Source organism: Helianthus annuus, chromosome 14 (genome assembly GCF_002127325.2).
Source record: "Helianthus annuus cultivar XRQ/B chromosome 14, HanXRQr2.0-SUNRISE, whole genome shotgun sequence".
NCBI lineage: Eukaryota > Viridiplantae > Streptophyta > Magnoliopsida > Asterales > Asteraceae > Helianthus > Helianthus annuus.
In genome coordinates this window covers 36,784,187-36,794,089 of record NC_035446.2, presented here as the reverse complement: position 1 = coordinate 36,794,089, position 9,903 = coordinate 36,784,187, and the positions used below count along the sequence as shown (strand labels likewise).

The window sequence follows — 9,903 nt, the reverse complement described above, 5'->3', positions numbered from 1 at the left end:
AACAATAAGAGAAAGTATTCATATTTCAAGAAAGATTCTATGTCGAATAACAAACATAAGAAAACCCCTACGAGTAAGAAAAACCAAGGCATTCGTTGCCACAACGGAAACGAGTGGTAAGAAATATAATGGAAATGCACTTAAGTGTAAACAGTGTGGTTATCACCACTATGGTGGATGCCAAGCCACCAAGTGTGATAAATGCGGGAAAATGGGTCATCGCACTGAAAATTGATGGAGTAACAACAAAGAAAAAAAAAAAAAAACAAGGCAAGAAAGATGGAGGCAATGGTAATAGAAATGAACAAGGACAAAACCAAGGCTGTTTCAATTGCGGTGATATGGGACACTTCAAGAAAGACTATCCCAAAGAAATCAAAGGCCGCGAACGAGCCTTTGTGGTTGGAGCCAAAGAAGCGCGACAGGATCCCAATGTAACCACCGGTACGTTTCCTGTCAACGATCATTTCGCTTCTATTTTATTTGATACCGGTGCAGATTTTAGTTTTATACCTTTAGAATTTAAAGATATGCTTGGACTAAATTCAACTAAACTAGATGTTCCATTCACTATCGAATTAGCGAATGGAAAGGTGATTGAATCCAATAACATTATTAAAGGATGCTCCTTAGAGTTAGGAGGACGAAAATTCAAAATTGACCTAATGCCCGTTCAACTAGGTAGTTTTGATATTGTAGTTGGAATGGATTGGTTATCTACCAACCAAGCCAAAGTCGTGTGTTACGACAAAATCATTCGAATTCCCCTTCCTAATAATGAAACACTTCTTGTTCACGGTGAGAAAAACGAAATGCTGTTACGAATCATTTCTTGTATGAAAACCGAAAGTGCCTACGAAAAGGATGTATAGCATTCTTAGCGCACATTGTTGACAAGAAGGCCAATGAGCTAAAACTTGAGGAAATCCCGGTTGTGAAGGAATTCCCTGAAGTCTTTCCTGAAGACTTGCCGGGAATACCTCCACAACGACAAGTCGAATTTCGAATAGACTTAATTCCAGGTGCCGCACCTGTGTCAAAGTCTCCATACCGATTAGCTCCTGCGGAGATGCAGGAATTATCCACACAACTCTAGGAGTTGTTGGATAAGGTTTTAATTAGACCAAGCTACTCACCCTGGGGAGCTCCAGTGTTATTCGTGAAGAAGAAGGACGAAAGTTTTAGGATGTGCATAGACTATCGGGAGTTGAATAAACTCACAATCAAGAATCGGTATCCATTACCGAGGATTAACGATCTATTCGATCAACTTCAAGGATCGAGCTATTATTCGAAGATCGATTTGAGATCAGGATACCATCAACTCAGAGTTCAAGAAGAAAGTGTTCCAAAAACGGCATCCCGAACTCGCTACGGTCATTACGAGTTCCTTGTTATGCCATTTGGCTTAACAAATGCACTAGTGGTGTTCATGGACTTAATGAACCGCGTGTGCAAGCCCTACCTTGACAAATTTGTGATAATGTTTATCGATGATATACTGATATACTCACGAAACAAGGAGGAACACGAGCACCATCTTAGAACTATTCTTGAGTTGTTGAAAAAGGAGAAACTGTATGCGAAATTTTCCAAATGCGAATTTTGGCTTTGTGAAGTTCAATTTCTCGAACATGTAGTCAACGGGAAAGGCATACATGTTGATCCATCAAAAATTGAGGCCATAAATAATTGGAGTACACCAAAGACACCGACCGAAATACGTCAATTCCTAGGATTGGCCGGTTATTATCGAAGATTCATTGAAAATTTTCTAAGATTGCTCAATCACTCACTTCTCTCACTCAAAAAGATAAGAAATTTGATTGGGGAGAGAAACAAGAAGCAACTTTTCAACTGCTTAAAGACAAACTCTGTAATGCACCAATTTTGTCACTACTAGACCGTACGGATGATTTCGTAGTCTATTGTGATGCCTCACGACAAGGGTTAGGATGCGTGTTAATGCAAAGGGAAAAAGTTATTGCATACGCATCACGCCAACTAAAGATGCACGAAAGGAACTATACCACCCATGACCTAGAGTTAGGTGCAGTCGTATTTGAACTAAAAATTTGGCGTCATTACCTTTATGGTACCAAATGCACGATATTCACGGATCACAAGAGTCTTCAACATATATTTAACCAGAAAGAGTTAAATATGCACCAAAGATGATGGGTCGAATTGTTGAATGACTACGATTGCGAGATCAAATATCATCCGGGCAAAGCGAACGTTGTCGCGGATGCATTAAGTCGAAAAGAACGAGTTAAACCTTTGCGTGTGCGATCTTTAAGGCTTACAATTCATAACGACCTTACCTCTCGAATTCTTAATGCTCAGCAAGAAGCATTAAAACAAGAAAATATCAAAGCAGAAATGCTTAGAGGTATGGAAAAGCAATTAGAGTCGAAAGAGAACGGAGCCTTATATTTCATGAATAGAATTTGGATTCCTCGTTTTGGTGGTCTTCGAGACCTAATTCTTGACGAGGCTCATAAATCCAAGTATTCGATACATCCTGGAACAGATAAGATGTATCACGATCTCAAGGAATTTTATTGGTGGCCTAATATCAAAGGTGATATTGCGACATATGTTGGAAAATGTCTAACATGTGCTAAAGTTAAGGCCGAGTACCAAAAACCTTCTGGATTGCTACAACAACCCGAAATCCTTAATTGAAAATGGGAACATATTTCTATGGATTTCGTAACCAAATTACCCAGGACTTCTCGTGGTCACGACATGATTTGGGTAATCGTCGACCGATTAACCAAGTCAGCTCACTTCTTGCCTATCCGGGAAAAAGATAGTACTGAAAAGTTAGCTAAAATCTATCTCAGAGAAATTGTAGCAAGACATGGTGTACCTTTGTCGATAATCTCTGACCGAGACGGTCGTTTTATATCAAGGATTTGGCAATCTTTTCAAAAGGCCTTTGGATTCCCAATTTAATTTGAGTACGGCCTTTCATCCCCAAAGTTTAGAAAATATGTTGTGTGCTTGTGTGATGGACTTAGGTCGAAATTGTGATACTCCCTTACCGTTAGTGGAGTTCTCATACAATAACAGTTATCACACGAGTATTAAAGCCACACCATTTGAAGCGTTATATGGTCGTAAGTGTCGATCTCCGCTATGTTGGGCAGAACTAGGCGACAAACAAATGTTAGGTCCTGAGTTAGTTCAAGAAACTACTGAAAAAATATTTAAAATTCGAGACCGTATCAAGGCGGCTCGAGACAGACAGAAAAGCTACGCGGACAGACGCCGCAAACCGTTGTCCTTTGAGGTTGGAGACAAGGTGTTGCTAAAAGTCTCGCCGTGGAAAGGCGTAGCTAGATTCGGTAAGCATGGGAAGCTTAGCCCGAGATACATAGGACCTTATGAGATTTTGGAAAAGATTGGAAACGTCGCCTACAAGTTAAAATTGCCTGAAACACTCAGTAACGTTCACGACACTTTTCATGTGTCGAATTTGAAAAAGTGTCTTTCGGATGAATCACTTATTATTCCCCCGGACGAAATCCGTGTAGACAACAAACTCCATTTCATCGAAGAACCTGTTGAGGTTCTAGATTCAAAGATTCACAAAACGAGGAGAAGTCGAATCAAACTAATCAAAGTCCGATGGAACTCGAAACGAGGACCCGAGTTCACATGGGAACGAAAAGATGAAATAAAAAAAAAGAAGTACCCTTATTTGTTTAAGAAAGTCCCAACTAAGAAGGGACGCAAATTAAAATTTCGGGACGAAATTTCCTTTAACAGGGGGAGAATGTGACAAACGGCAAAATTCTGGTAATTCCGTACAACCTGAACAACTATTTCGACTATTATTTTCGCATATTTGACTTAATTTTAATTAATTACAGTCTTGAGAGTTCTAGGAATTACTAAAATCATAGTGAAGTATGATAACGAATCCGTTGCGATTAGAAACAATATCCTAGACTAACAATAGGAACGCGAATAAACGATACTTGTCAGTACTAGTCGCGGTACAGTCTGACACAATGAAAACAAGACATACAGTTATGTCTACACAAATATTCTATAAAAAAAAAGAGCTTTGTCCAAAAATATTAGGTGCCTAATTATTTACAAAATTCCAATTAAAAACCAATTTGTCCAAGTCCGTAGAAAAATACAGCAATCCTACGGAAATATACAGCATTCCGCAGAACAAAACAGTAACTGTCCGAAAACCCAAAAATAAATATTATTTGACATAAATAATATAATGGGTATTAAAAACGACCCAAAATCCGCAATCGAATCTTATTGCGTTAAGTTGTACGGCTAGTTCAGTAAATTGCCAGTCAGTAAAGCCGGTACCGGAACCGTGTCAAAAACAATAAAATTTTTAGTCTAAAAAGTTGGATTAATTAGTTGGATAATAAATCAAGTGCAAAAATAATTTTTGTTATGTATTTATCCAAACGAAACACGGTGTCAGTATTTAAACCGGTACAGGACCCGAACCGACTTTTTCACCCGAACTACAAAATAAAAATTTTGGTGAACTAGTTTTACCTAGTGTCACACTACTTTAAAATATGAGGGTTTAAAACATTGTAGATATTTTTATATAAAATATCAAAGTTTATAAAGTTTGTATATTAATCAAGATTTATAAAAAAAAAATGCAAACTCTTCCACCTCCTTGCTTACTCACGATCAAAGTGGGTCCCCCCACTTGCCACCATTTTCAATTTGTGTGTTGGAACCTCTAAAATGATGATTAGTGTATTTTCAAACATTTTATTGATCCTTACACTCCACCTTCTCTTCATTATTCCCAAAACCATCAAACACCACAACTTCCTACTCTCTCTCTCTCCAAAATCGTTCAAGGCCAAACACCCTCATACTTCACCTTCTTTCATAATCCAAACTCAAGAACACATGCAAATATGAAGGTTTATGAATAAAACAAGATATTTGTGAGATTAAGGAATCTATTCGAAGCATTTTTGGTGGAACTAGAAGCCCTAGATCATCAAGATTTTTCTTATCTTCATCCTTATTTCCTAGCAAAAATTGTAAGAACATTACACTAGTCTTACTTTTATTCTTGATTTCTTTTTACAAGTTCATCTAAACCCACTTGAAAAATAACAAGAAACAACTAAAAATCATTATTTTTAAACATGATTTTTCTATGATTAGGAGATGAACTTGGAGAAATCTAGGCTAATAAACTTGAATCTTGGTTATTTCTACTCAAAAATATGATCTACATACATGCATGTAGGATCAACCAAGATTCATCAACAAAGTGATGAACATGAGTTTTTGATGAACATGCATCCTAGTAAAATGTGAAAAACCATTTAAAAACAAGAAAATAAATTTTTGAAAAATTTATTGAATAAAGTTTCCATTTCTGGAAAGAATCAAAAGCAAGAAATATGTTAGTAGTAAACATTTTGAATACGTGTTTATGCTTCAAATGACTTTGTAAGACATCTAAAACAAGAGTTTTTCATAAAATCTCTTTCTACAATTTTTTGGCAAAAATAAGGAATAAAGTTTCCTTTTTGGGAAACATAAGAACAATATCATGTTCATGCTACTTTTGTTGACAAATTTTGATAGATATTGATACTTGATGATGTTTTGTATTGAAATAATTTGAAAACAAGTTTTGTATAAACTTGGGGAAAATTCATATTTCAAACAAAACTATGGCAAAATTTTTATAAATTTTGTGATGTGTTAAAAGTTGTTAAACAAAGAAGTTTGTTACTAAAACAATTATTTGGAGTCTTTAAACATGGTTAAACAAATTTTGGACAAAGTCATAAATCCATGTTTTATAAAAAGATTTCTAAATAAAAATGACAAGTATATATTTTTGGATAAAATGTGTACTTACAAAAATATTCATCAAGTATCATAAGTTTATATATTTTGATGTGTACATCATATGTTAGTTCTAGTAGGAACAAGTGCAAAATTGTTACACATCCATAAAAATTACAAAATATATATATAAACTTGAAAACGAAATAAAATGTCCATCCTTGGACACGAAAACACAAATGGACAAATTCGGACACTATTGGACTATATGGACTTTTGGACAAACAAAAATGGCACAAACAAAGCAAATGGTAAAACGTGACGGACAACACAAACGGGATAAATGATACGGATAAATAAAACCGACAAGTAGTAAATGACTAGAATAAAATACGAACCGTCACGCAAGTTTATGCACTAAAATGTTCAACAATGGCATAAGTAACAATTTTTATAAAAATTAGATTTTTATAAAAATACAAGTATTACTATTATTATTATATTTTTTTTTATTTTATTTACTAGCCCAAAAATTATGTAGTTTAAAAGTGGTCTATAAATTAAAATTTGGGCTAATGCCATTTCTCATAAACAAAAATCTGGGCTAGGCCCACTTTTACAAAACAATGGACTAAAATGTAATTTTTAGTCAAAATTGGGCTAAAGCCCACTTTTCAAAATACTTGGGCTAAAAACCCAATATTTACAAATTATTATGGACTAGATATATTTTAGAAAACAATTTGGGCTAGGCCCATTCTTACACAAGTTATTTGGGCTAAGTCCACAACTATAAACTAAATTGGGCTAGGCCTACCTTTATAAAATGTTTTGGGCTAAGGCCCACTCCTATAAATTAATTTGGGTTTGACCCATATTTTTTTTAAACAAAGTTATTTAGGCTAGGCCCATAAGCACCAAATACCCAAAATGGACTTAAATTCTAAAACATAAATTAAGTCCATTCAAACACAAATAAAATAAAATAAATGTATATATACAAGGAAGTTATATATATATGAAAACACAAAAACAAAATACAAGATAGAATATTTGTATGATACACAAAAACAAACCTAAGTGTCTAACTAGATTAGAACACTTGTAGGTCGAGAAACGAACCGCGAACAAGGAATCGAATAGAGATTTGCACGGAACGCAAATCTGTGAGTTCATGTTTTCCCCTTTTACTTTGAATGTTTATAGTTTTAAACTTTCGGGGATGTATACATGTTACAAATAGTATGATAATACAATGAAACTATTTTGATCACATGCGGATAGGTGTTAAAATAAAGGGGCCATTAATGAATAAACAAGTACCGAGGAACAAACGGATAGATCTATTTGGGTTTTGGCAAGCCCCACTCTTAACGACAACGATAACCACGATCGTCAAGAGTGCCTTTGTGTCCAAACTAGTGTCGTTGACACACACGATAAATTGTCAAGGTTTGGTTGCCTCCTATTCGGCATACATATTAGTGTCCTTGCAACACACTAATGATCATACAATTTTTTTTATCATACTATACAAAAACGAATTTTATTACTTCAAATGTTTTGGAGACTCATTTGATGCAAAAACAAAATAACATGAATTCACTCAACTTTTGTTGACGTTTTCAAAATTAACATGTATTACAGGAGATTAGTGGACGGCTTTGGGAAAATATGTTCAAGTGGTTATCAAGAACGCAAGCTTTTGTGATGTCATCCGTTTTTAGTGTTATGTTTTGAACTTTGAATAATGTAGTTAAAGTTGGTGTTGTTTCAAGTTTCAAACAAGACATATGTAATGTAAACTATGGTTTCGAATCAATTGTATGGATGAACATCTTTTATGTTTCAAATATGTTGTTTACTCGATTGATTGTAACGATTGCCGCTCTCGTCACACCTCGCCATACGTTTCCGCATAAACTGAAAATCGGGGTGTGACACGCAGCCCTCTAGGCATGTGTACGAAGATTAGTGGGAGTTTCCCAAGTATTCTAGACTAGGTATATTTGTATCGCAGCCCACCCGGCATGTGTGCGAAGTTTAGTGTATGGTTCGCAGCCATTCCAGGCATGTGTGCGAAGATTGGTTCTATTATCGCAGCCATTCCCGGCGTGTGTGCAAAGAGAAGTATTTGTATCACTAGTCTAGCAGTATTTATCAATAACCTTCCTCTCCCGAGGCCTAAAATATGTAATCCCGATAATGTCTTAAGTATAAGAAATCTTCCAAACCCATTCCCGACCCTGGGAACCCCATGCCTTGGTAAGAGCGTGAACTCACCTTGGTTTGCTCGGCAGATACACAGAAAGGTCAAGTCTAGCTGCTAGTGGTCAACCACGTCCTAACATGGTTACCATACAAGTCAGGTTTTGGTTTCGAGATATGCTCGAGACTCCTGTGATCGAGACTCCTGTGATCGGTGTAGATAGTGCACTTGGTACCGTACAGGTAGTGTCGCCATATCTTGAGCGCGAAAACAACAGCTCCCAGCTCTAAATCGTGCGTCGTGTAGTTCCGTTCGTGAACCTTGAGTTGGCGCGAAGCGTAAGCAATAACTTTATCCCGTTGCATCAATACACAACCAAGCCCCTGTATCGATGCGTCACAATAGACCACAAAATCGTCCATGCCCTCTGGCAATGAGAGGATAGGTGCACTGCAAAGTCTATCCTTTAAGTGCTGAAAAGCTGTTTCCTGTGTACTACCCCAACGGTAGGTGACACCCTTCTGTGTCAGTAGCGTAAGTGGCTGCGCGATTTTTGAGAAGTCTTTAATGAACCTTCTGTAGTAACCTGCCAAACCCAAGAATTGGCGTATTTCCGTTGGTGTACGCGGTGCAGGCCAGTTCCTGGTCGAATCTACCTTGGATGGATCAACATGGATCCCATCCTTGTTTACCACGTAGCCTAGAAAATGGACTTCACGAAGCCAGAAGTCGCATTTTGAAAACTTGGCGTACAGCTGTTCTGTTCGAAGAAGTTGCAATATAATTCGTAAATGCTGCTCGTGTTCCTCCCGACTCTTGGAATAGATCAGGATGTCGTCGATGAATACAATCATAAATTTGTCTAAGTAGGGTTTGCAAACCCTGTTCATAAAATCCATATAGACTGCCGGTGCGTTTGCCAACCCGAATGGCATGACAAGAAACTCCTAGTGGCCGTAGCGAGTTCTGAATGCGGTTTTGGAGACGTCCTCATCCCGGACTCTCAGCTGATGATAACCTGACCTCAGGTCTATCTTGGAGTAGTAGCTCGACCCTTGCAACTGGTCGAATAAGTCATCAATACGTGGAAGAGGATAGCGGTTCTTCACTGTCACCTTGTTGAGCTCGCGATAATCAATGCACATCCTGAAGGTACCGTCCTTATTTTTCACAAATAGTACTGGAGCTCCCCAAGGCGAAGAGCTAGGTCGGATAAAACCCTTATCCAAGAGTTCTTGCAGTTGAGTAGATAGTTCTTCCAGCTCTGATGGAGCTAAGCGATACGGTGCTCGAGCTATCGGTGCTGCTCCTGGAGCTAGCTCGATCTGGAATTCAACCTGGCGATGAGGTGGTAGCCCAGGTAAGTCTTTAGGAAACACCTGAGGAAAGTCCCGTACAACTGGGATATCCTCTAATCTCTTCTCTTTCGTTGACGCATCCGTAACAAGCGCCAAAATGGCAGTGTGGCCCTTTCACAAACACTTCTGAGCCTTTAGAAAGGTGATGATGCCTACCACAGCACCACTCTTGTCGCCTTGAACTTCGAGAGGTTCTTTACCAGCACGGGGAATACGAACGATCTTCTCCTTACATAGGATCTCTGCGTGCTGTTGGGCTAACCAGTCCATTCCAATGACGATGTCGAAACTACCTAGAGCTATGGGAATGAGATCGATAGAGAAAGTCTGACCAGCGAGGATAAGATTACAACCCTGAACTATGTGTGTGGCCTCTAGACTTTTACCGTTAGCTAAATCTACGACATGTTTGGTGTTTAAGGGAGTTGGTGCACGTTTTAACATTTGGCTAACTTTTAGAGACATATAACTTGTATCCGCACCCAAATCAAACAATACAGTAACATAAAAATCGTCAAGAAG

At 37.6% G+C, this 9,903-nt stretch overlaps 1 long non-coding RNA gene across 1 annotated transcript; it reads left to right on the top strand.

The window, feature by feature from the left end:
* The first annotated feature begins 4,822 nt into the window (after positions 1–4,822).
* On the top strand, positions 4,823–7,658 carry LOC110905398. Its single transcript, XR_002573086.2, has 3 exons — positions 4,823–5,051; positions 6,923–6,980; positions 7,462–7,658. It is a non-coding gene; the product is annotated as an uncharacterized LOC110905398 (long non-coding RNA).
* The last annotated feature ends 2,245 nt before the right edge of the window (positions 7,659–9,903 follow it).